The sequence below is a fragment of the Leucoraja erinacea genome, chromosome 31, assembly GCF_028641065.1.
Source record: "Leucoraja erinacea ecotype New England chromosome 31, Leri_hhj_1, whole genome shotgun sequence".
NCBI lineage: Eukaryota > Metazoa > Chordata > Chondrichthyes > Rajiformes > Rajidae > Leucoraja > Leucoraja erinaceus.
The window spans coordinates 5,576,432-5,600,307 of NC_073407.1; the positions used below are offsets into that span (position 1 = coordinate 5,576,432).

Genomic DNA, 23,876 nt, shown 5'->3' on the forward strand with positions numbered 1-23,876 from the left:
ATAGACAGATGATATTTTCTTTAAAAAAAAAATATTTTTATTAGAAGCAAACACATATTATAAACATTTCATGTATATCAGTCGTACATTGCTAATATTATCAATTGTGGTTTGGTTCTGCTTCGAGTTTTTTTTTTAAAGATAAGAAGTAAGAGAGAAAGAGGAAAAAAAACACAAATGTCAAGATAAAAAAAAGAATGGAATAGTTTACTAATAATACATCTTTGGAGATAGGTTCGTGGATTATAAAGTATAACTTTTCATCTAATCCTGAGTTCAAGCTTCGGTTAGGTTCCCGTGCTGGACCGATCTAGACAGATGATATTTTCGGTCATAATTCTTGTTTAGTTTAGTTTAGTTTAATTTAGAGATACTGCATGGACGAATCCGCATCGACCAGTGATCCCCACACACTAACACTATCCTACACACACCAGGGACAATTTGCAATTTTACCAAGCCAATTAACTTACAAACCTATACGTCCTTGGAGTGTGGGAGGAAACCGGAGCACCCGGAGAAAACCCACGCAGGTCACGGGAGAACAGACAGCATCAGTAATAAGGATCAAACCCAGGTCTCTGGCGCTGTAAGGCAGCTACTCTACTGCTACACCACTGCGCCACCCCTTATTCAGACTCAGTCTGCAATGCCATCTGTCCATTCTCTGCACAGACACTGCCTGACCTGCTAAGTTCCTCCAGCACTTTGTGTTTTGCTCAAGATTCCAGCATCTCCAGTCTCCATATTTCTGCCCTGTGTTTCTCCCAAGCTGGAATGGATAGATTTGTGTCTTTGGCAATTGGTGGAGAATCGGCCATGAGCTTGTTGAGTGATGGAGTTCGCTACAAGAGGACGTAAGGCCAACACCTGATCCAATTACAAACCTTCCAAAGGGCCTGTCCCACTTGGCGATTTTCTCGGCGACTGTCGGCATCAATGACTGACGTGTCAGGTCACCGAAAAAGTCGCAGCGTGATGCGGCGTGACGCAGCGGTGACACGGCGTGGTGACGTATTGGCGCGCGGTGACTCCTCAAGTGTCGCGGCATTTTTTTGTCGCCGTTGGATTTTGAAATGTCCGAAAAAATCGCCAAGTGGTACAGGCCCTTAAGGTTTTATTTGGATTACGTATCAACTTTCAAGACAATGGAGAGACCCACAAAGTCCTTTACAGCCAAAGTAAACTTCCCAAGAGCAGTCAGCATGATAACAAACAGAAGGGGGCAGTCAAATTTCACACAGCAAGATCCCACTAACGGCAATGTTCTCCCAATAGATTATGTGCATTTTTTTAGTTTAGTTTTAAGATACAACGTGTAAACAGCTCCTTCGGCCCATCGAATCCGCACCAACCATCAATCGACCTCTATCCAACACACTAGGGACAATTTACAGAAGCCAATTAACTTACAAATCTGTATATCTTTGGGCTGTCGGGGGAACCTTGAGCACCCGGAGAATAACCATGTGGTCACAGGGTGAACGTACAAACTCCACACAGACAGCACTCGGTCGAACCGAGGTCTCTGGCGCTGTAAATCAGCAACTATACCGCTGCGCTACTGTGCTGCCTCTTTCTGATGGAAGGGAGGTATAAATACAGAGTAGGATATAACTAAGGATAAAAGGATTTTACATGTTTGTAAAAACATCTTGCAATGTAAGAGTTCATTTGGCTTTATGTTTAACATTTATAACAATGATAACTTAACTTTTTTACTACTGAGAGTATTGAATCACTAATGGTTTTAAAATTGGCACAGCTGATAGTAATGCTGTCTCACAGCATCGGACACCCGGGTTTAATTCTGACCTCGGTTGCTATCTGTGTGGAGGCTGCACGTTCTCACCTGCGACCACACAGGTTTCTCCCGGGTGCTCCAGTTTCCTCCCACATCCCAAAGACGTGTGGGTTTGTAGGTTAATTGGCCCTCTGTAAATTGTCCCTAGTGTGTAGGGAGTGGACATAGAACTGGTGTGGACAGGTGATCGATGGTTAACTCAGTGGGACAAAGGGCCTGTATTTCCGTGCTGTATCTCTAAACTTAATAAACTTCATACTTGAATAAAAGCTTAAAACTAGCTCCATGATAATTCATCACAATTGTTCCACTGGAGGGAGATTTTCCTGAAGGTTTTCTTCAGGAACATAGAACAAAACAGACGTTAAAATTTATGTTACAATAAAGCAACCCATAAAGTTATCTTCCAATAAAGAGCAAGATAAATTTATTTTGGTGCGGTTTGACAGTAAGAGGTGAATTTACCTGAAACTTCAAGATCCCCGCAATCAATTTACTGTTTCATTTATTCTATCCCTGTCTCTGATCTTGGATTAAAAATGACTCCAGATCATTTATGATGCTTTCAGATGGGCACGTGGATATGTATGGGACTGGAGGTATAGGGATCATATGCAGACAGAGGAGATTAGTTTAACTCAGCATTGTGTTAGGCAGCAACATTGTCACAAGTTCATAAGGAAGAGAAATAGAAATAGGCCCATCAAGTCTACTCCGCCATTCAATCATGGCTGACCTATCTCTCCCTCCTAACCCCATTCTCCTGCCTTCTCCCCATAATCTCTGACACCTGTACTAATCAAGTATCTACCTATCTCTGCCTTAAAAATATTCACTGACGGCCACTACAGCCTTCTGTGACAAAGAATTGCACAGATTCACCACCCTCGGACTAAAGACATTTCTCCTCATCTCCTTCCTAAAAGAACGTCCTTTAATTCTGAGGCTATGACCTCTAGTCCTAGACCCTTCCACTACTGGAAACATCCTCTCCGCATCCACTCTATCCAAGTCTTTCACTAGTCTGTAGGTCCCCCCTCATTCTTCTAAACTCCAGCGAGTACAGGCCCAGTGCCGACATACGCTCATCATAGGTTAACCTACTCATTCCTAGGATCATTCTTGTAAACCTCCACTGGACCCTCTCCAGAGCCAGCAGATCCTTCCTCAGACATGGTGCCCAAAATTGCTCACAATATTCCAAATGCGGCCTGACCAGCGCCTTATAGAGCCTCAGCATTACATCCCTGTTTTTTTGCATACAAGCCCCCTTGAAATAAATGCGAGCATTGCGTTTGCTTGTTTAGCCGAAGGGCCTGTTTCTGTACTGTACTGGTCTATAATCCAAACTATAGGACCGACTAGGCAATTCTCTGCGTGCTATTCCAGAAGATGATCTACAAATGAATTAAGATTGCAATGTTTGTTTTTGGCACTTGATCACCTTGTTCAGACATGGTCTTGGGAAAAACAATTTATTGTTTCCTTGTGAACCACCAAATCAACATGCCTTTTCAGATGCCAAGGAATACATAGGCAAGATCTTTCCTGGAGTAAGTTGTCTGACGCTGTCCTAATACCAGGACTTGACTAAACATCTCTCAAAAGCTTGTGTAAATTGCCGTTCCAAGCCACTCACCATGAATTGTAACTTTTGTCCATAAATGTAACCATTTTACACTGCATTTTACATTGCATGCCAATTTATCAGTGTCATGAATGGGGATGTCCTTTATGCAGAATTTCATCTCTTCTTTGTTTATTTCTGAGAATTAAATAAGATGGTGAAATTATGAAGCAATGTAAGTAATTAAAATAGCTTACAATACCATGCGTTCATTCATTCACAATACCATGCAAGTATATTATCGTGAAGTCGAATGTTACAGATACCATAAATTTCTGATGTTGACAGGAGATTATAGAGTTATTTTTCTGCAAGAGTTTTATGTTCTCTGACACTTGGTAAAAAACTATTTTATGTCTGTTTATTAACTTAACTAAATGTAACGTCTTTCTGACCGATGGACATGCCAAAGCATATGTATACAATCCACAGTAAAACCTTTTCAGTAAATGTGTGAAGCAGTTTTTATTTATCACAACGTTGGTTCAGAATTAATTCTCATTCTTTTCTTGGTTGCTAAATCAATAGACAATAAAATAAATAGACAGGAGGTGCATCCGTGATCATAGGTGATCATCCACAATCAGTACCCCGTTCCTGCCCAAACGCCTGTTTCTGTGCTGTATCTCAAAGCAAAACTAAAAATTGCCAAAAAAAACACCCCATGAACTGTAAAACAATTTTAAATTATCCTCAGAATGCACGGGGTTATATATTTGTTTCTTAATCAGTCACCCAATTCAAAGTCTGAAGAAGGGTTTCGGCCCGAAACGTTGCCTATTTCCTTCGCTCCATAGATGCTGTTGCACCCGCTGAGTTTCTCCAGCATTTTTGTGTACCAGCCAATTCAAAGAACGGATTGGAATTGGTATTGGTTTAGTTTTGTCACGTTACAAGACACAGTGAAAAACATTGCTTGGCGTGCTATCCAAGACAATCATGTCATACACGAGTATATCAGGAGGTGCAAAAGGGAAAATTATGAAATATGAGAATAAGGAAAATGAAGAAACTGAAGAATATTGTGTTCCAGCCATAAAGAAAGTGCAAATAAAAAAAGTGCAAGACCCAAGACACGGTAGATTGGAAGATTGGGAATTTGTCTTTGCATATAAGTTCAAGAGTCTGATAACAGTGGGGAAGAATGCCACATCAAATGAAATTCAAGAAATTAACGCATTATCTTCATTAGGGTCTAATAGAGAAAACTACAGAAAGAATCACTACTGTTGTTGTAATGTCATTGAATAATGGACAGATTTGGTATGTATGCATATATGGGTAGAATATCGTGCTGGAGTAACTCAGTGGGTCAGGCACCATCTCTGGAGAAAAAGGATGGGTGACGTTTCGTGTTGGAACCCTTCTTCTGTCTGGGTATATAGGTGTGTATCAGTATATTCAGCAGATATGTGTGCATCAGCTTGCATGGACTTGTTCAAATGCATATGTGCATACTGGTGTGTACGTGTCAACATCTGAACACATATGTGGCGATGTTAGTGTGTGCATGTTATCAAGCAAGTCAGTGGATTAAATCATCTTTTTAGGTCTAGCTTTTAAACCTACAGTTGAGAAAGTGCTGAATTACCGATTGAAACTAAATTTATAGTTTTAGTTTATGACAGCTGAAAAAAAATGCACACCCCTCATTACCATATGCATATCATAACAGCTCATTTTTAATATTTATGTGGTTATGATCTCACTGGATATTTAAGATAAATAACGTCTTGGGAAGAGAGCAATTAATTAAAATTCTCATATCGGTTTCATTGGTTAGCATCTTCATAATTTGCTAATCAATGCAAAATAAGTATTATCAGACCTTTAAGTAATTACTTGTACCTCGCAATCAATCATCTGCAAATACTGTAATAATCACTACCATAAATAATCCACTAGTTAGTCAATTATTGCTGTATATTTTAAAGGTAACTTGATTGATTTGTGTTATCTGGGACATTTTTTGTGTAAAAGCATTTATTAAAAATTGCAAACAAAACTGATTATTCGGACGGGCACCGACACGATAAGTGTGGGCTCCACATATTTTTGTGCAAAACAATTTAACACAACAAAAATGCCTTGGAAGCAGAAGATGTTTAAAGCGGATAATGAGCTCTAAGCGCATGTAGACTTAAAATGTCCTGCAGGGGTTTTTTTCTCACAAAACATGTAATCTAATTATGGCCATTGACCCATTAACAACCTAGATTTAAGTATAATGAAATCAATTCTACACTGAAGAAAATAAACTAGATTCCTATTGGTGATGGTGTTTTGGCATTTTATATGTGAGAGGGAGATAGAATTTATTAACCAAGTGAATCTTATTCAAAATTGAAGTGGTTCAACGTGCATGTTTGTTTGGAGACAGTAACAGTGGTGCGGTAGTTGTGCGGATTGAAAAGCAAGCAGAGGTCTCCGATAATTGGAAAGTGATTTTGGAGGTTCGTAGTGTAAAATCAGCCTGTGATAAATCGGAAAACATCCAAATCTGAGAACAATAATGATGATTCAGCCAACTGAGGGTGTGATCCCCTCTTCAAAAGCAGGATTGCCTTGCCAACTTAATCGACTGCGAGAGGAAGAATCTCAACTATTGAGGCCTCTGCCAAAAACATTTTAATGTATAATTTGCAAACCAGATACTCATCCAGTTAGCAGGAAATAAAGATCCTGTTCATCCTTCATGTACCCTCACAGAAGCTTCAAACAAGTAATGTCAGAAAATACATATTGTTAAGGGCCTCCGTATGTTTTCATTCCAAGGTTGCATATCATAAGATCATACGACATTGGAGCAGAATTAGGCCATTCAGCCCATCGAGTCTGCTGCTTTTTCCCCTCTCAACCCCATTCTCCTGCCTACTCCCCATAACCTTTAACACGTTTACTTTAATTAAAACGCTGGCGTTGCAGACGAAGATCCCCTCAGATTAAAATGCTTTCATAGATGTTGTGATTCCTCTTTGATGTTTTGCATTGAAAACCTTGTGCCTAAATCTTTAAACCGACACGTGGTGAATGTGCCTGTCTGCAAACCTGCATTAGCCAAATGTAGACCCTCGGACTATCTTTAATCGGACTTTACTTTGCACTGAACGCTATTCCCTTCATCATGTGTTTACACTGTAGCCGGCTCGATTGTAATCATGTATAACCTTTCCACTGACTGGTTAGCACAAAATAAAATGCTGCTACCTGTACCTCAGTGCACGTGACAATAAAATAAAACTAAGCAATATTAGACTATTGTCCAAATCTATGCTTTAACAAAAAAAATCTATGGGAGGCGTGAATTAAAAATTCAGCTAAGCAAATTGTTGAGATATTTTCCCCAGTGGTTTACGTTCCATGAAGGATAAGCAAATTCAATCAAGTTTGATGTTTTTGAAGTTCAAAGCACAAATTGAGCAAATTACATTTCCTCTCAGAAATCAGCATTTTGAACATGGCCCATTGTCCTGAGTTGTTGACCGTTGTCGAGCAAAGAAACATGTATTTTTATTTAATTTTTTTTGCTGGGGTCCCAAGCGGGTTTATGCTTAATATTACTCTTTTGGAAATAGTGAGTAAATGAACTAGATGCAAGAGGAATCGGATGGATTGCTGGCTTAGACAGTGTGCCACTGTTGTCTCGCAAATGAGTGCGCAGCCCTGAATTCAGCTGCGCAATATGGTGCATAGAAAGCCAAACGGACAATGTGGAACATGGCTAAACTCAGCAGCCCATTGTGCAAAGCATTATGTTAGCAGCCACCGGGATCTGCAGCTGCAAATGGCAGCAAACAGAACGCAGACAATCCCTGTCAATCTTTTGAAAGCATTAATTAATCTGAAAATTTCACGCCTCTGCAATAATCTATTGTCGATGCTCTGGCTAATTTACCTTGTGAGGCAGCTGTTTCAGTATGTGCGGGGATGAGCAATGGTTGGTTCGATATCCATGTCCCAACTGGTGAACACAAGGGGAGGTCCCATCTCCACCAGCTCCTTATTGTCCCAGGCACCAGTGATGTGCCCCAGGGTAAGAGAAACCCTTCCACCCAGGTGTCAGTGGCTTTTAATGGCCATCTCCAGCACCAGTCACAATGTCAATCCATTTCTGGACCCATGAAATGTGGCCCCAAAAACAAACTCCAACGATTGTGTTGTCTTGCATTTAACTGACATGCCCTCTGGCTAAGCATATCCTTCTTTACCAGCGACAGCATGTTTCAAGTGGTCTTGGCCTCAATGCTACAATTTCAGGGTCCCTAATGTGCCGCCTGAGGGCAGGACCTCTCCCCAGATCCCCAAGGCAAACCAGCAAAGATCTCACCGCCCTGCGTGTACTCTCGAGACCACTGATGATCCATTCAGATAACTGGTGTCCGTATCAAGTGAGCCCCAGTCTAATTCACAGTCCTTTCATTTATTTTGTGTGCAGGAAGGAACTGCAGGTGCAGGTTTAGACCAAAGATAGACACACAATGCTGGAGTAACTCAACGGGTCAGGCAGGATCTCCAGAGAAAAGGAATAGGTGACTTTTTGTGTTGAGACCCTTCTTCAGACTGAGAGGCTCTCAGGGATGCTGCTTGAGCCGCTGAGTTACTCCAGTATTTTGTGTCTATCTTCCATTTATTTTATTCTTGCTTCTGTTCAGAGCGCATCATCCTTTGGTGAAATTGACGCACTTTCCGAGTCTGCACTTCTGATAACCTTCTTTGTTCCAACTTCTCAAAACGTGTGTAATCCAAATCCATGCCATGTCCATGTCACAATTCTCCCCAGATCCCGTTTCCCCTCCATCACTCACATGCCTGCCGATTTACATGGGCTCCTGCCCATATTTCAGCTTTAGTTTAGAGATACAGCACATAAACAGGCCCTTCGGCCTACCGAGTCCATGCCGAGCAATGATCCCCACGCATTAAACCATGCTTCCTTGTTTTTGTGGTTTTGTCCTCTGCCACTTCACCTCCTGCACCCCGACAAAGCACCAACAAATCCACACTCCTGCAAACCTGACCTTGTTTTGTTTCTGATGCTGATTGTCATCCTCCCGTAGCTTCACCTCCGGCTCTGAGCTTCCCTTTCTAAGCCTCTTCACCTCTCTATGTTGCCTCCCCCTTTTTAAGAGTTCTCATAAGGTCATAAGTGAGAGGAGCAGAATTAGGCCATTCGGCCCATCAGGTCTACTCCGCCATTCAATCATGGCTGATCTATCTCTCCCTCCTAACCCCATTCTCCTGCATTCTCCCCATAACCTCTGACACCCGTACTATTCAAAATTCTCTTTGAGATTTACGTCTTTGGTCACGTATCCTGCTCGACTGGAACGGGCGTCACTCCAAGAGGCCGCGTGCATGGACTGGACACGGCCTGTTGTGGCACGGAGCGGCGGAGCATCACATGGCCGGGCAACCCCGCCAGGACAATGGACCTTCATGGCCAGGTTATGAACCCTGCACTTACAACAACTGGGCGACTCTCGCATACTGCCCCAGCGCATTATTTCTGTACATGTCTTTAGTCTTTATGCTTAGTTGATCGTCACGTGTACTTAGAGACGGCGAAAAGCTTTTTTTGTTGCGTGCTAAGCATTCAGCGGAAAGACTATACAAGATTTCAATCGAGCCATCCACAGTGTGTACAGATATAGGGTAAAAGTAATAATGTTTACTGCAAGATAAAATCCAGTAAAGATAGTCCAAAGGTCTCCAATGACATAGATGGTAACTCAGGACTTGGTGTTTAAACGATGGTTCAGTTGCCTGATAACAGCAGGGAAGAGACTTTCCCTGAATCTGGAGGTGTGAGTTGTCACACTTGTATTGTATCTAAGATGTACCTATGTAGAGTCTTTCTTGAACTATATACAAAAAAGGATTTTACTTCGGAGTCACGTGAGTGACTTCGTGAAGAACCCCGCTTCCACGCATGCGTGTCATATCGCTACACGCATTGCAACGAGTCACACAGAGGGGAACGGCGTTCCCCAAGCGGGAGAATTTGAAAGTCGGGAACAGCAGGTAAGAGACTCTGCGTTTTCCTTTTTTTACTACTTACTTTTAGGTGGCTGCGGAAAGCCGGCGGGGAGACCCGTGGAGGGCGAGCAGCCAGCAGCAGCAACAGCACGAGTTCCCTGGAGGGGAACAACCTGAGCCCGACTTTGCTCCCGCACCGGCAAAATTCACCTCTCGGCCGGGCGGGAAGCAAAGTAAAAAAGGTCCCTATGCCAGTCTCAAACGAGACTGGCTTGGGAGCAGTCGGTAGCAGCCAGCACAGAGGCTGCGGGACAGACAGCTCGGACCAGCGGTACCGGGGCTCGAAACGCTCAGCGAGTGCAGCGGCACTTATGGAGTCGGAACGGGACGTCCGGGCTGAAAACCTTCTTCACAAGGTAAGGGCCAGGGGATCTATAGGAACAGCCGGGGTTACCGGCTGCGGAACTGCCGCGAAGGACCAGGCCCGTGAACACCGGGGTTTGGTCCGAGCGGCTCCAACCCGCAACGGAGGGAACGACGGTCACCAGCGGGAGAAGGAAAGTCGGGAACAGCAGGTAAGAGACCCTGCGTTTCCTTCAACTTACCTTCTAGGTGCAGACATGGACCGGGTCCATGTAAGCTGCAGAAGGCCGGCGGGAGAACCGCGGAGGAGCGGCAGCAGCAGCAGCAGCAGCGGCAGTCGGCAGCAGCAGCAGCAGCAGTGGCAGCCGGCAGCTGCAGGAGCACGGGCAGCTGCAGGAGTTGCGGGCAGCTGCAGGAGTACGGGCAGCAGCAGTGACACTGACAGCTGCAGGAGCGCAGGCTGTAACGGCAGGAGCTGGCAACGGCAGGAGCAGCATGGGCACATCGATTCCCGGAGGAGGAAAACACCTGTGCCCAACTTCGCTCCAGCACGGTGAGAAAATTCATTTTCAGCAGCAAAGGACTTGGCAGTTGACTGGCTGCAATCTACTACAAGGGACCAGTATGTGAGTGACCAGGTGTAGTATCTGTTCTTATCAGTTTAATATCTGATACGTCCCTTATCTAGGGACCATATATTAAATAAAATCTATAATAGCTGTTATCATCAGTTTTAATGTCTTATATGTTCCTTAGCTAAGGACCATATAAGTAGGAGTGCCCAGAATTGAGGGCATTAGAGGGGGGTTGACCGGCTGCAACGACCGCAAGGGACCAGTACCGTCAGTACGGGGGTGGGTCCCACGGGTCTAAGATAAAGGAGCAGCCAGGAGCGCTGAGAGCGTTGGAGCCGGGTTAAAGGAATAGATGGAATCAGCTGTGCCAGTTTATCCTCCACACCGGCCATATCCACTCCACGGAAGGAAGGACAAGCTGGAGAAGGAGGACCGTGGAACAGGGGGCAGCCAGCAGCAGCCAGCGGCACTTGGATCAACCGTAGTGGGATCAGCTGTGCCCGATGTCGGCCCCGCACCGGCCAGATCCAGGTGACCGAGCGGTAGGCTAGACACAAATCAAACAAGGTAGTGGACTCAGAAGGGTCCGACTTTGCATAAAACCGCCGGCAACCAGCGCTGAGAGGGCTGGAGCGGGAAGAAGCGGTGTATGGAGCCTTGCTCCAACGTGATAAACCCACAGCAGTACCTCTTTGAGGGCTGCACAATGCTTCTACCCCATCAGAGGGGAGCACTGTGGGTCAGTTCTGGGTTGACTTGCAAGAGGGGTCCGCAGAACAAAAGACAAGTGGGCAGCAGTTAAGCCCCACATGGGTACCCCGTGCGGGACCCTAGAGATCTCTAACTCTATAAAAAAGAGTAGGCAGGACCCTGATGGGCCAGAGCCTGGTAATACAGCATCCCATGATCCTAACACAGCAGGGACTCTGCTGGACATGGTGGCTGATTACTTTAACCAAGTCAAACATGGGTAGACTTGGATCCAGGATGGCAATAGTATTACTATATGTCTGGCCACAAACGCCAACAAGAAATATTTACAGAGACTGGCCAGACATCTGCCACCTGGCAACGGTGAGGCATTACGGGTGCCCAGTGTAAACCAATGCATTTGGCAGCATATGGGGACGAACATCAGGAACCAGGACCTCAAGATCCAGAGAACCTTAAAGGGATTGACGGAAGGCATCATAGAATACACTCGCACCCTGGACTAAACGTAGGTAACCAAAGACCATCTAGACGCACTAGCTCTGTTTAGTAATATGCAATATGATCTGAACTACACATGGAAGGCGGCCATTCAGCCAGCACTGGGACCCCAAAAAATGCTACCATTTGCAAACAAAGAACCGTGAGTGGACAAAGCCAAGACACTGGGGCTCATCAAGGCCAGCGCAAGGGCCTATTTTGGAGCATGATACCGGCCACAGGCAACGCCATAAATAATGTGGCTCATACCAGTGGCAGTGCTAGAAATCAATAACCCGCAGGATCCTTTTTTAGGGTATGGCCAGGGCGGCCACCCTGGAAGATGCGGGAACCTCAACCTCCCACACAACCCCGAACAAGAGATATCAAACCAGAACCTCCTTTGTCAAATAAACCAAGGAAATAACACAACCACCGGTAACCATGGAGGTAGGTGGGTGGGGTTTTCTTCTGTTCAAAATAGGGACCTACGATGGTAGGGGAAGTTACATCACTACAGTTATGTATGGTATATAATCACTACAGATTCATATAATCTCAGCAGTATTCAGGGTTATCTGATAAGATTTACTCATTCCAATAACCACAGTACAACATACACCAGAAGGGCATTTTGTCCTTACATAAACCAAACAATCTAAAACCCACATGGTCTACAAAAATTGTACACAAAAGATGTGATTGAGCATACTTTTCATGGAACATTAGAATTGTATCAAACATATTTATTAAAAATAAATAGAGTAGGGTTGCAGGATTATCATTGATTTTAACCCTAAACACATTTGTTCTAGATATTCATTTTAAGATGGATACTCTTTTTTCTTGATAAGACTTGGTGTCAGCTGCGGGTTTTCTATATGGCAGGCATTGACTCAAAAGAGGAACTTTGGCAATAGAGCTTACAATAGGGGCAATCATTAGCTCCAATATTATTTACTAAAATTCTAAAACCAGCTTGGCATTGTTATGTAACAAAGCCATAGGGTGATTTTTTTTCCCCCGTTCGGCCCCATCAATGGGGTACTAGGGATAATTCAACTACACTCGGCATCTGGAATTCTCAGAGTTTCCGACTGACCTTCTAAATCATGGTATTCGGTCATACAGGGGATGGTTTAGAACCATGTTCCCTATTGAACATAGCCAAAAAATTATTAATTTTCCAGTGACTGGAGGCTGTCATCCATGCCATAAGACTATGGATTATGGATTTATAGAGGCTAAAGACCCACTGCACGGCATTGGGCTGTCAGACAGGACGATGAATCTCATCTCATCTGCACTAAGACTGTCAACATGGAAGCAATACCTTTGGACATCAAGAAATGGGGCATATACTGCTTGGACAACAACCTCGACCAAAAGGCCAAGAACATTCTGGCCGTATCGGAATTTTTACAAGCCTCCATTATGATAATCGATGGAGCCACAGTGCCATCAATAGTGCCACAAGTGCACTCTCCAATTACCTATCACAAGGAACGGAGCGGCACGCGGTGGGAACGCACCCCCGGTAAGAAAACCAGGTACTCCGAAATCTGGGACGTGGGTGTCGTTTCTCAACATGCTGAGGAGCTTGTAGCTCATAACAGCGTTGTCACTTCAGTAACAGACCAGGAAGATGGTTATGCTCATGGTGTTATTTACCGCACAACAAGTCCAGCCATTAAGCAAACTGAGCCTGGACTCCCTGATCATCTCACCGAGAAACTGGTGTTGTCATACAGGATTTAATAAAAGAAAACAGATCGGGTTTCCTCAGGTCAAGTGTTTGAATTTATGGTACACCCATATGGCAAACGACGGTGTATAGCAAGACACATCTAACAATATATGGAATATACTAAGAACATTCGAGGTCAGAAAATGGAGTTGTTTATCTCTTAAAAGAAACCGCATGAAAGGGTCACGACTCAAACTATATTAGGTGGCTCAAATAGGTCCTAAAAATGACACTAATGTTTTAACTCTCATTCCACCAGGGCTGCAGCAACATCCGCAGCAAAAATTTGTACAGGTACCCACAGACCAAATCCTCAGAATGGCAGGATGGTCATTCAAAAAGGGGTTTTCCACAGGTTTTTATAATAAACCAGTTAAATTTTGGAGCCATCATTTGTATTAAGAAGACATTTTATGTCCAACAAAATAATTGCCCGAAAGGTTACAGGGCTATGATTCTCAAATTTAAAAAAATGTTATATAATTTTTTCATTATACCACACAACTCTTTGTATAATTGTGTTTTAAAATTACTAATGATGCTCTCTCCCAATACCCAAGGCAGTTGTGAAGCATGGACTCGTTCCACGGCATGAGGTCACAGAGCTTTGAAATCTTCACGAAGTCACTCACGTGACTCCGAAGTAAAATAGTAAGATTAAACGAGAACTTACCAGTTTGAAGTTTGATCTGTATTTTATGAGGAGTTACGATGAGGGATTTCGTGCCCTCCGCTCCCACCCTCTTATGATCATATCAAAAACTGGTATCTCTTTGATAATCTTACTATGTTAGATCATTATAGGTTCCTGTGACCTCACACCGCTGCTTTGAAGAATGACACGCATGCGTGGAAGCGGGGTTCTTCACGAAATCCCTCATCGTAACTCCTCATAAAATACAGATCAAACTTCAAACTGGTAAGTTCTCGTTTAATCTTACTATTTCACTGTACATTGGAACAGGGTCAGTGGCAAAAGGGTACCTTTGAACCATTGAACCAATGTTTTCTTATGGCGTTCAATACGAAATTCTGTTTAGTGATATTCTTGCTACTCTGCTATAAAATCATGAGGAAAATAGATAGGGGGAATGACCACGATAGGGGAATCAAAATCCTGAGTGCATAGGTTTAAGGTGTGAGGGAAAAGATTTAATAGAAACCTGAGATGCAACTGTTTCACTCAGAGGATGGTGGCTTTATGGAACGAGCTGCCAGAGGTAGTTGAGAGAAGACACTTAGACAGGTACATGGATAGGAAAGGCTTAGAAGGTTATGGGCCAAATGTGGGCAAATAAGACTAGCTTAGATGGAGCATCTTCTAAACCATTACTGCTGAGAACTCAGTACAACAGGAAACATTTGATGCAAGCATTTTCAAACTTTCAGCTGCTACTTTCCATTTTGGAATTGCATGCAAAATAAATGCAATGACTTGTGTTGTGAAACCCAGTAAAATATCTGTGAATCCTAAAGCCCCGTTATTTTGCATGGCAGAGTTCAAGAGGACATGGAAGTTTCTGACCAATTACTCAAGTACGCCTATCCAACAAGTCATGTAACAAATTTAACACTTGTTTTCATTGAGCAATAAAATGTTTGAAGAAAAATACTTCAAAACCAAATCATTTGTTTTTAATACTCCAGAGGTCACAGATAAAATATCAAGGAATATCAGAAAAATAATGGGCATTTTACTTTGGGCCCTGATCACCCTTAAACATAATGGCAATTGTGCTTTCATGCTTATACGCATGCAATCTTTAACCAAGGTAGATTGAATCTTAAAAGAGACACAGAGTGCTGGAGTAACTGAACAGGTCAGGCATTGTATATGGAGAATTTTTCATGCAATATTTCATGTCAGAGCCTTCCTCAGACTCTGAAGAAGGGTCCCACCACGAAACATTGCCTATCCATGTTCTCCAGCGATATTGCCTGACCCACAATGGCCCTGACCTGAAACATTACCACGCCAAACATCGATCACCCAGTCGCATTAGTTCTATGATATCCCACTTTTCTCATCCACTCCCTACACACAAGAGGAATTTTTATAGAGGTGACGTTTTGGGTCGGGACACGGCCCACTTTCCCCAGAGGTGCCGCCTGACCCGCAGAGTTGCTCCAGCATTTTGTGACCTTTTTTTGTAAACCAACTTCTGCAGTTCCTTGTACCTAGAGTTCATCTTGATTGAGATTTTGAAGGAAATGCCAATTGTCCACCAAAGGACGAGGAAATCAGAGCCCACTTTAGTTCAATTCATTAAGATTGCCCTGGGAGCCACAACTAAAGAGATGCATTAAGCTGACTACGGTAGCTGTCTGACGCAGTTTGTATGTTCTCCCCGTGATCTGCATGGTTTTTCTCCGAGATCTTCAGTTTCCTCCCACACTCCAAAGATGTACAGGTTTGTAGGTTAATTGGCTTAGTATAAATGTAATTTGTCCCTGGAGTGTGTAGGGTCGTGTTAATGTGTGGGGATCGCTGGTCGGTGCAGACCCGGCAGGCCGAATGGCCTTTTCCACACGCTGGATATCTGAACTAAACTAAACTGATGGTGAGGTCAATATCCAGGAGCGAAGGTCAGCAACAGAATGGAAGCAGCACGAAAGACATTCTATCCTTCACATGTAGTATCTTTTTATTTTCAAGATGCAGAAACTCTTTTGAAGAACTTCCTGGATGAACGCCTAATGTGCTGTACCCCTACACAGTTACTACAAAGAACTGGAAAGCAGGATTGATCTGAATAGCTCCTTCACAACATACACGGACGCGATGGGCTGAACGACCACCCTTTGTGATGTACTCCTTTTTGCTTCGGGATTAGAAGTGTTGGCGTTACTGTTGAAGCATCAGCAAGCATTTTGCTTGCATCAGGATGGTCTTCCATGGAGAAGAATCACTGCTCCACCCTGAAAAATTGACGAGGAGCTGCCTGACATGAAAGATGCGGCAGAAATGGATGAGAAATACAGCCTGCATCCAGTGGCAATGAGCGGATGAGGCAGCCATTTCCAGACCTACAAATGCTTAATGGAAGTGAATGGTATGAGAGGCCAAAGAGACAATAGATACTTCTGCCAAAATGATTTACAAGGCAACGGTTACTTTTGCAACAAGAAATAGCCACATAGGTATATATTATGATGTTGATAAGATAATCGAGAGAGCCTTTTCACAACCGTCTACCATCAAGCGTGTGGAGAATTCAATCAGCAATCCCAGAACGGCTGGGCAAAGTCAGTGACAGAAGGCATGAAATTGTGATTTCAGCTTGAAAAGCACCGAGCAATGTACTGTCGGCAGCTGCCAGGTTCAGTTCTGTAAAATGGCCATCCTTCCTTTTAATGACAATATGTTATCGGTTAGCAGTCAGCGCGTTCTGAGCTGCGCTATTCCTCCCTGGATGACAATATATTAAAACAACATACTCGTTTGCTAATGTACTAAATATTCTTACTGTCAGCTCCTCAAAAGTCATTTGAGTAAATCATGTTCCTCCTATTTGTGGAAGACATTTAAAGCATGTTGGCTAAAGCAATTGTAAGTGAAAAGCATTATTCTCTATAATGCAAGAACGGCAAGCCTTCCCGGCCTTATATTTACAATTTGCCTTAAATCAGCACTGTGGAGAAAGCAATTGCAAGTATAAATAATTATTCCCTATTAAATAAAAATGGCAAGACTTCTAGGCCTTATATTTCTTGTTACCCTTTAGTCTCTTTTACTCTTTATTCGTTCATGGCTGCGGACATTGCTGACAAATATAGTTCATTCCTAATTATATTTTGTTATTATTTCACACACTGCCACCGCGCTACACTTAAAAGTCCAACTTTACATATATGCGGTAGGTAATACATCACAAACAATGCCGAATGCTGCTGAGGCTATTGAGGCTACTTGGGGTTCAGATATTGAGCCCGACAATTAGATCTTGGACCTACTAATTAAATATCATTCATTATACGTAGAAATGAGATTTCAAAAAAATCAAGAGCTGCTTTATAAAATAAGGTTATACTTGGCCTCATCCATCATGTTTTTAACAAACCAATTTATAGTCAGGCGTATCTGCAAGCCAGCGTTATTACCTTGTCATCACTAGTTAAGGGCAAGATGCCTAGGCAAACCTATGATACGTAAAGCTTTTATCTCATTAGTTTGCTGCTATTTGTCAGCTACTTTGCTTAAGATAAAGTACAGGGGGAGAATCAGATTACTGAGGTTAAATGCTGCCAAATATCCAGCTGGCACCATCATAGTGTGCAAAATAATAAATACAATGAGCATAATTACAGGCACTACACGTTGTTTAATCAAACTGCAGCCACTTTGTCACATCCCAATAATCTCTTCACGACAATCTCTTTATGAAGGCTCACAGGTGAATTCAAAAGGTATTCCAGTTCCCAGTTAATGGAGTCCACATGTAATGTCTAACGTGTAGCCTGAAGAAGGGCCTCGACCCGAAACGTCACCTATTCCTTTTCTCCAGTGACCCGCTGAGATACTCCAGCTTTTGGTGTCTATCCAGGTGTCATGTACCAATCTCAGCCCCGTATGATAAATGTCTTCACACACAGAGGAGAAGGGCTCTATTGTTCTCACGGTTTGCAGAAAACTGAACTAACTCAATAATTAAAATAACTGACATCGTGGAGTCAGAACCCTTCGGCCCAACTCGTCCATACCGACCAAAATGCCCCGTCTAAGCTCGTCCCATTTGCCCGCATTTGGATCACATCTGTATTTCTTTCCTATCCATGTACCTGTCCAAGTATCTTTTAAATCCTATGCTTCATCATCATCTTCAAAGATCAATGATGCAGCCTTGATGATGATGACTAAAGAGCCACAAAAGAGGAATGATGAGGGGCGGCACAGTGACATGGCTGGTAGTGCCGCTGCCTCACAGCGCCAGGGACCCGGATTCAATCCCGACCTCGGGTGCTGCCTGTGTGGAGTTTGCATGTTCCCCGCCTGTGACCTTGTGGGTTTCCTGCGTGTGCTCCGGTTTCCTCCCACATCGCAAAGACATGCGGGTTTGTAGGTTAATTGGCCCACTGTAAATTGCCCCTATAGTGTGGGTGAGGGGAAGAATCTGGGGGGAAATGAAATGGGAGAATGTGAGATTCCTACAAAATGGGGGTTTAATGGTTACCGCGGACCTGGCCTCACTCACTCATTCTCAACGGAAGCATTTACTGAAAGGCTTAGATTTCTACATCAGGAGCGGCACATTGACACAGCAGCAGTTGCTACATTCCCGTGCAATAGACCCAGGTTCCATCCTGACCACGGGCTCTGTCTGTGCGGAGTTTGTACGTCCTCCCTGTGACCGCGTGGGTTTTCTCCAGGTTCTCTGGTTTCCTCCTAAACTCCATAGACATGCAGGTTTGTAGCTTAATTGGCGTTGGTAACATTGTAAAGTGTCCCTATTGTGTGTAGGATAGTGACTGTGTGCGGGGTGATCACTAGCTGGCTCGGACTCGATGGGCTGAAGGGCCCGTTTCTGCACTGTATCTCTAAACTAAACTAAGCTAAACCTTTTACATATTTTTCAGAACATCTCAAAGTGTGCTTCAGCTAATGAAGCACTTGGGAGTGACTAGAGAAATGTCATAGCCAGGTCACCCACTACCAGCTGACACAAAATTGCCCTTGTTGTGTCGGGAGTGGATGAGAAAGTGGGATAACATGGAACTAGTGTGAACAGGTGGCACATGTTCCACGTGGGCTGAAAGGCCTGTTTCCAAGCTCTAAACTAGATGTAATTTCAACAGCCATCTCTGTCCCATTTAGTTAGGGACTTCATCCAGATGGGCAGTATGGTGGCGTAGCAGTAGAGTTGCTGCCTTACAGCGGCAAAGACCCGGGTTCGATCCTGGCTAAGGGTGTTTGTCTGTACGGAGCTTGTACATCCTCCCCGTGACTTGCGTGGGTTTTCTCCGAGATCTTCGGTTTCCTCCCACACTCCAAAGACGTGCAGGTTTGTAACTTGCTTGACTTTGTGGAAGATAAAATTGTCCCTCGTGTGTCGGGTTGTGTTCATGTCCGGGGATTGCCTGGTGAAGCGGACTCGGTATCTCTGAACTAAATTGAAAAAATGATCAGTCTGAAGAAGGGTTTTGGCCCGAAACGTTGCCTATTTCCTTCGCTCCATAGATGCTGCTGCACCCGCTGAGTTTCTCCAGCACTTTTGTCTACCATGCAGCAACAAAAGACGTGTTTCAAGAGCCAGTTCCTGAAGCCATTTGAAGCACTTCGCCACTCCATGTATATGTGCCAGCTTGGTCCCCACACATCGAGGGGGACAGTTTGATTTCCTTCTCCATATATACTGTTGCAGAGTCACCTTGTACACGTGACATATCGAACATTCTGCCGCGGTTGAAGGCAATGCAATCCCTCCGCTGCAGAGAGAAGCTCAGGGCTTCAAACCTTAGCCCTAAACATTGCTGGGTCAAGACCTCCAGCTGTTGGCATTGGGCACATCTGGGCCAGTGAGACTTGAGATTTAGAAGGATGAGAGGGGATCTCATTGAGACATGTTAAGGGTTTGGACACGCTAGAGGCAGGAAACATGTTCCCGATGTTGGGGGAGTCCAGAAACAGGGGCCACAGTTTAAGAATAAGGGGTAAGCCATTTCGAACGGAGACGAGGAAACACTTTTTCTCACAGAGAGTGGTGAGTCTGTGGAATTCTCTGCCCCAGAGGGTGGTGGAGGCAGGTTCTCTGGATGCTTTCAAGAGAGAGCTAGGTAGGGCTCTTAAAAATAGCGGAGTCAGGGGATATGGGGAGAGGGCAGGAACAGGGTAGTGATTGGGGATGATCAGCCATGATCACATTGAATGGCGGTGCTGGATCGAATGGCCGTCTCCTGCACCTATTGCCTATTGAGATGATCTCTCGGCCAGCACTGGCACTGCTATCTCACTGTAAGGTGCATCATTGAGATGCAGCTTCTGTGCACATCAATCTAAAAGTGGAATTGTTGGTCAAGCAGTTTGGGCTGCCCAGTGGCACCAGGGTAGAGTGGCTGCCATGTTGAGCTGCCCAGTGGCGCCAGGGTAGAGTGACTGCCATGCAGTGCCAGAGTCCCTGGTACGATCCCGACTACGGGTCCTGTCTGTACGGAATTTTAAGTTCTCTCCGTGACCACGTGGGCTTTCTCCCGATTCCTTCCACATTCCAAAGATGTACATACAGCTTTATAAGTTAATTTGCTTCTTTAAACTGTAAATGGTCCCAAGTGTGTAGAACAGTGTGAAGTGTATGAGGTGATCACTGGTCGGCACGGACTTGGGTGGCACGGTGGCGCAGCGGTAGAGTTGCTGCCTTACAGCGCCAGAAACGCGGTTGCGATCCTGACCATGAGTGCTGTTCGTACGGAGTTTGAACGTTGTTCCTGTGACTGCGTTAGTTTTCTTCGGGTGCTCCAGTTTCCTCCCACGCTCCAGAGACATGCAGGTCTGTAGGTTAATTGGCTTCATTAAAAAAATTGTAAATTGTACCTATTGTGTAGGATAGTGATCGCTGGTTGGCACGGACTCAGTGGGCCAAAGGGCCTCGTTTTGCACTGCATCTCCAAAGTCTAAAGCCACTGAAAATACCAAGAAGCAGTAGCCCTTTTCAGAAGGTTAACTCAGGGTGGTCCATGCTTGGCCAACTTCCATTTCCTCCAATACAAGCCCAAAAATGAAGCACATATTGGTATAGCTAATGCTTTGTAGTTCCAAGAATTGCTTTTTAGTTTAGAGACACAGCATGGAAACAGGCCCTTCGGCCCACCAAGTCCATGCCGACCATCTATCACCCGTTCACACTAGTTCTATGCTATCCCACTTTCTGGTGGAATTCAGGGCCAATTAACATACAAGGCCGCACGTCTTCGGGATGTGGGAGGAAATCGGAGCACCCGACCACAGGGAGAACGTGCAGATTCCACACGGACAGCACCCGCGTTCAGGATCAAACCCGGGTCTCTGGCGCTATGAGGCAAGGGCTCTACCAGCTGCGCCACTGTGCTGACAACAGCGATGGAGCTAAAAATACTGCCTACTGTATACAGCTTCCTTAACGCCAGCTTGCAAGGGTAGACGTATTTCTGAGGCAAACGCCTTGGTTTCGCTCTTTCATCTTCTCATCTTAAACCTCAGGCAAAATTTATTTGCAGCCCTGTACAAGTTTCAGCAATCAGTCGTCAGGTTGTACGGGACTTGAAATATTCGGATAAACTCCAGCAGCCCCTTGAGGTGTCAACACGTCAATGATCGGGTAATTTATGGAGGTTGCATCAAAAAAACAACGAAGACTGAGGCACATATTTCAGATTCTGAGCAAATTTGTTTTTTAACAATGTCAGTTCAATGCAGATGGTCCAGATTATTTAAATGTGGGTACGAGCAATCAGATGAGATGAGTTCGTTTGGAGATACAGCCTGGAAACAGGCCTTTCGGCCCCCTGAGACCAGCGATCACCCCGCACACCATCCTACACACAGTAGGGACAATTTACAATATTTACCAAAGCCAATTAACCTACAAATCTGCACGCCTTTGAAGTGCAGGAAGAATCCGGAGCACCCAGGGAAAACTCATGCAGGTCACAGGGAGAACATACAAACTCCCTATGCCCCCGTCCCACTTAGGAAACCTGAACGGAAACCTCTGGAGACTTTGCGCCCCACCCAAGGTTTCCGTGCGTTTCCTGGAGGTTTTTGTCAGTCTCCCTACCTGCTTCCACTACCTGCAACCTCCGGCAACCACCTGCAACCTCCGCGAACCACATGGAAACCTTGGGTGGGGCGCAAAGTCACCAGAAGTTTCCGTTCAGGTTTCCTAAGTGGGACAGGGGCATAACAGACAGCACCCGTAGTCAGGATCGAACCTGGGTCTCTGGCGCTGTAAAGCTGCACCACCTTGCCTCTTCCTAAGTGGTCGCCCTCTTTCCATTATACACATGCCCGGTTGTGGTGAATATCATCCTCTCCTTCATGTACCCAAGGAATGGTTTGCATTGTATTGCATTGCATTGCATCAAGGATATTACCGCAGCGAAAATGCTCGACGAAATTTGTTCTTTCACCGCACGAGTATGAACCATTCATAAATCACCAGCCTTTTGACTCCACGCAGTGATATTAAAACCATCCTGATACTGAAGGAAGAGCGAGCTTTTGTCTTTGGTACCAGGACTCTTCAGGCACTGTCCCCCTGGCCGCCTGTCACTTTCTCTTCCAATATTCGTTTCGATTGAGGTTAATGGGCAATATTATGGCTCTGGTTTAACACCGATCATCAAAGGAAGGGGCTCTATCCCGGGGCTATATTATGACTACATATTGACAGTGTTTTGAAACATCCTACATGGATAACTGATGGCGGCATAAAACATTAGATACAGGAGTAAGAGGAGGCCAGGTGTGGCTTGCAGCCAGCTCCACCATTCACATTAATTTACCAGTACAGCAGGCCCTTCGGCCCACCGAGTCCGTGCTGATCATCGTCAACAGCTCACACTAGTTCTATGTTATCCCACTTTCTCACCCACTCCCTGCACACTAGGGGCAATTTCTTTAAACAATAGGCCAATTAATCTGCAAGCCCGCACATCTTAGGGATGTGGGATGAAACCGGAGCACCCAGAGGAAACCCAGGTGGTCACAGGGATAACGTGCAAACTCCACTCAGACAGCAACCGAGGGCAGGATCGAACCCGAGTCTCGGGCGCTGTGAGGCAGCGGCTCTACCCGCTGCGCTACTGAGATCAGGACTGACCATTTGCCTCAACTACACTTTCTGGCCTCATCCCAATATTCTGCGAATCCGAAACGACATCACTTTCATCTTTGAATACTCTCAGAGTGGGTCCCTCAAGGTGTAGAAAATCCCATAGGCTCATAACCCTTTGAGGCAGTCAACTCACCCCGAGAACCCAAGAATTAGGGCGGCTCGGTGGTGCCTGGATTCGATCCTGACTCCGGGTGCTGTCTGTGTGGAGTTTGTACGTTCGCCCCGTGACCTGCGTGGGTTTTCGGTTTCCTCACACACTCCAAAGACGCACAGGTTTGTAGGTTAATTGGCTTGGTATAAATGTATACGTTTAAATTGTTCCTAGTGTGTGTAGGCTAGTGTTAATGTGCGGGGCTCGCTGGTCGGTGTGGACTCAGTGGGCCGAATGGCCTGTTTCCGCATTGTATCTTTAAACTATACTAAACTAAACAGAAAATTGAGATATATATTTAAATACCACCTTTTTGCATCCTTTTCACAGTGTCCCAGTGCAGTTTAACAAGCCATGACATATCTTTACAGTATTTTCACTTGTACAATGCAGCAGGCCATTTCTATGCAAGTTCTATCACAATGGAAGTGTGACTCAGTCCATTTACTCTGCTTGAAGCAAAAATATGTTGCGGGCATCAGGGATAATTCTCATCTTTGAAAGTTCACTTTCAATCTGTACCTCAGCTTAACAGCTGATTTAAAGGACGGCACACCCCCAGTACTGCACTGGAGTGCCATCCTAGATCTTTATGCATGAGTTCAAGATAGGTTTTGAAACAAGAAGCTTCAGATT

At 44.6% G+C, this 23,876-nt stretch overlaps 1 protein-coding gene and 1 pseudogene across 4 annotated transcripts in view; one reads left to right on the forward strand and one right to left on the reverse strand.

Annotated features, from left to right (window-relative positions):
• LOC129711845 (LIM/homeobox protein LMX-1.2) overlaps positions 1 to 23,876 on the reverse strand; it is a 248,810-nt gene that overhangs the window by 85,499 nt on the left and 139,435 nt on the right. The window lies entirely within an intron of this gene.
• On the forward strand, positions 10,375 to 10,546 carry LOC129712196 (U2 spliceosomal RNA; annotated as a pseudogene).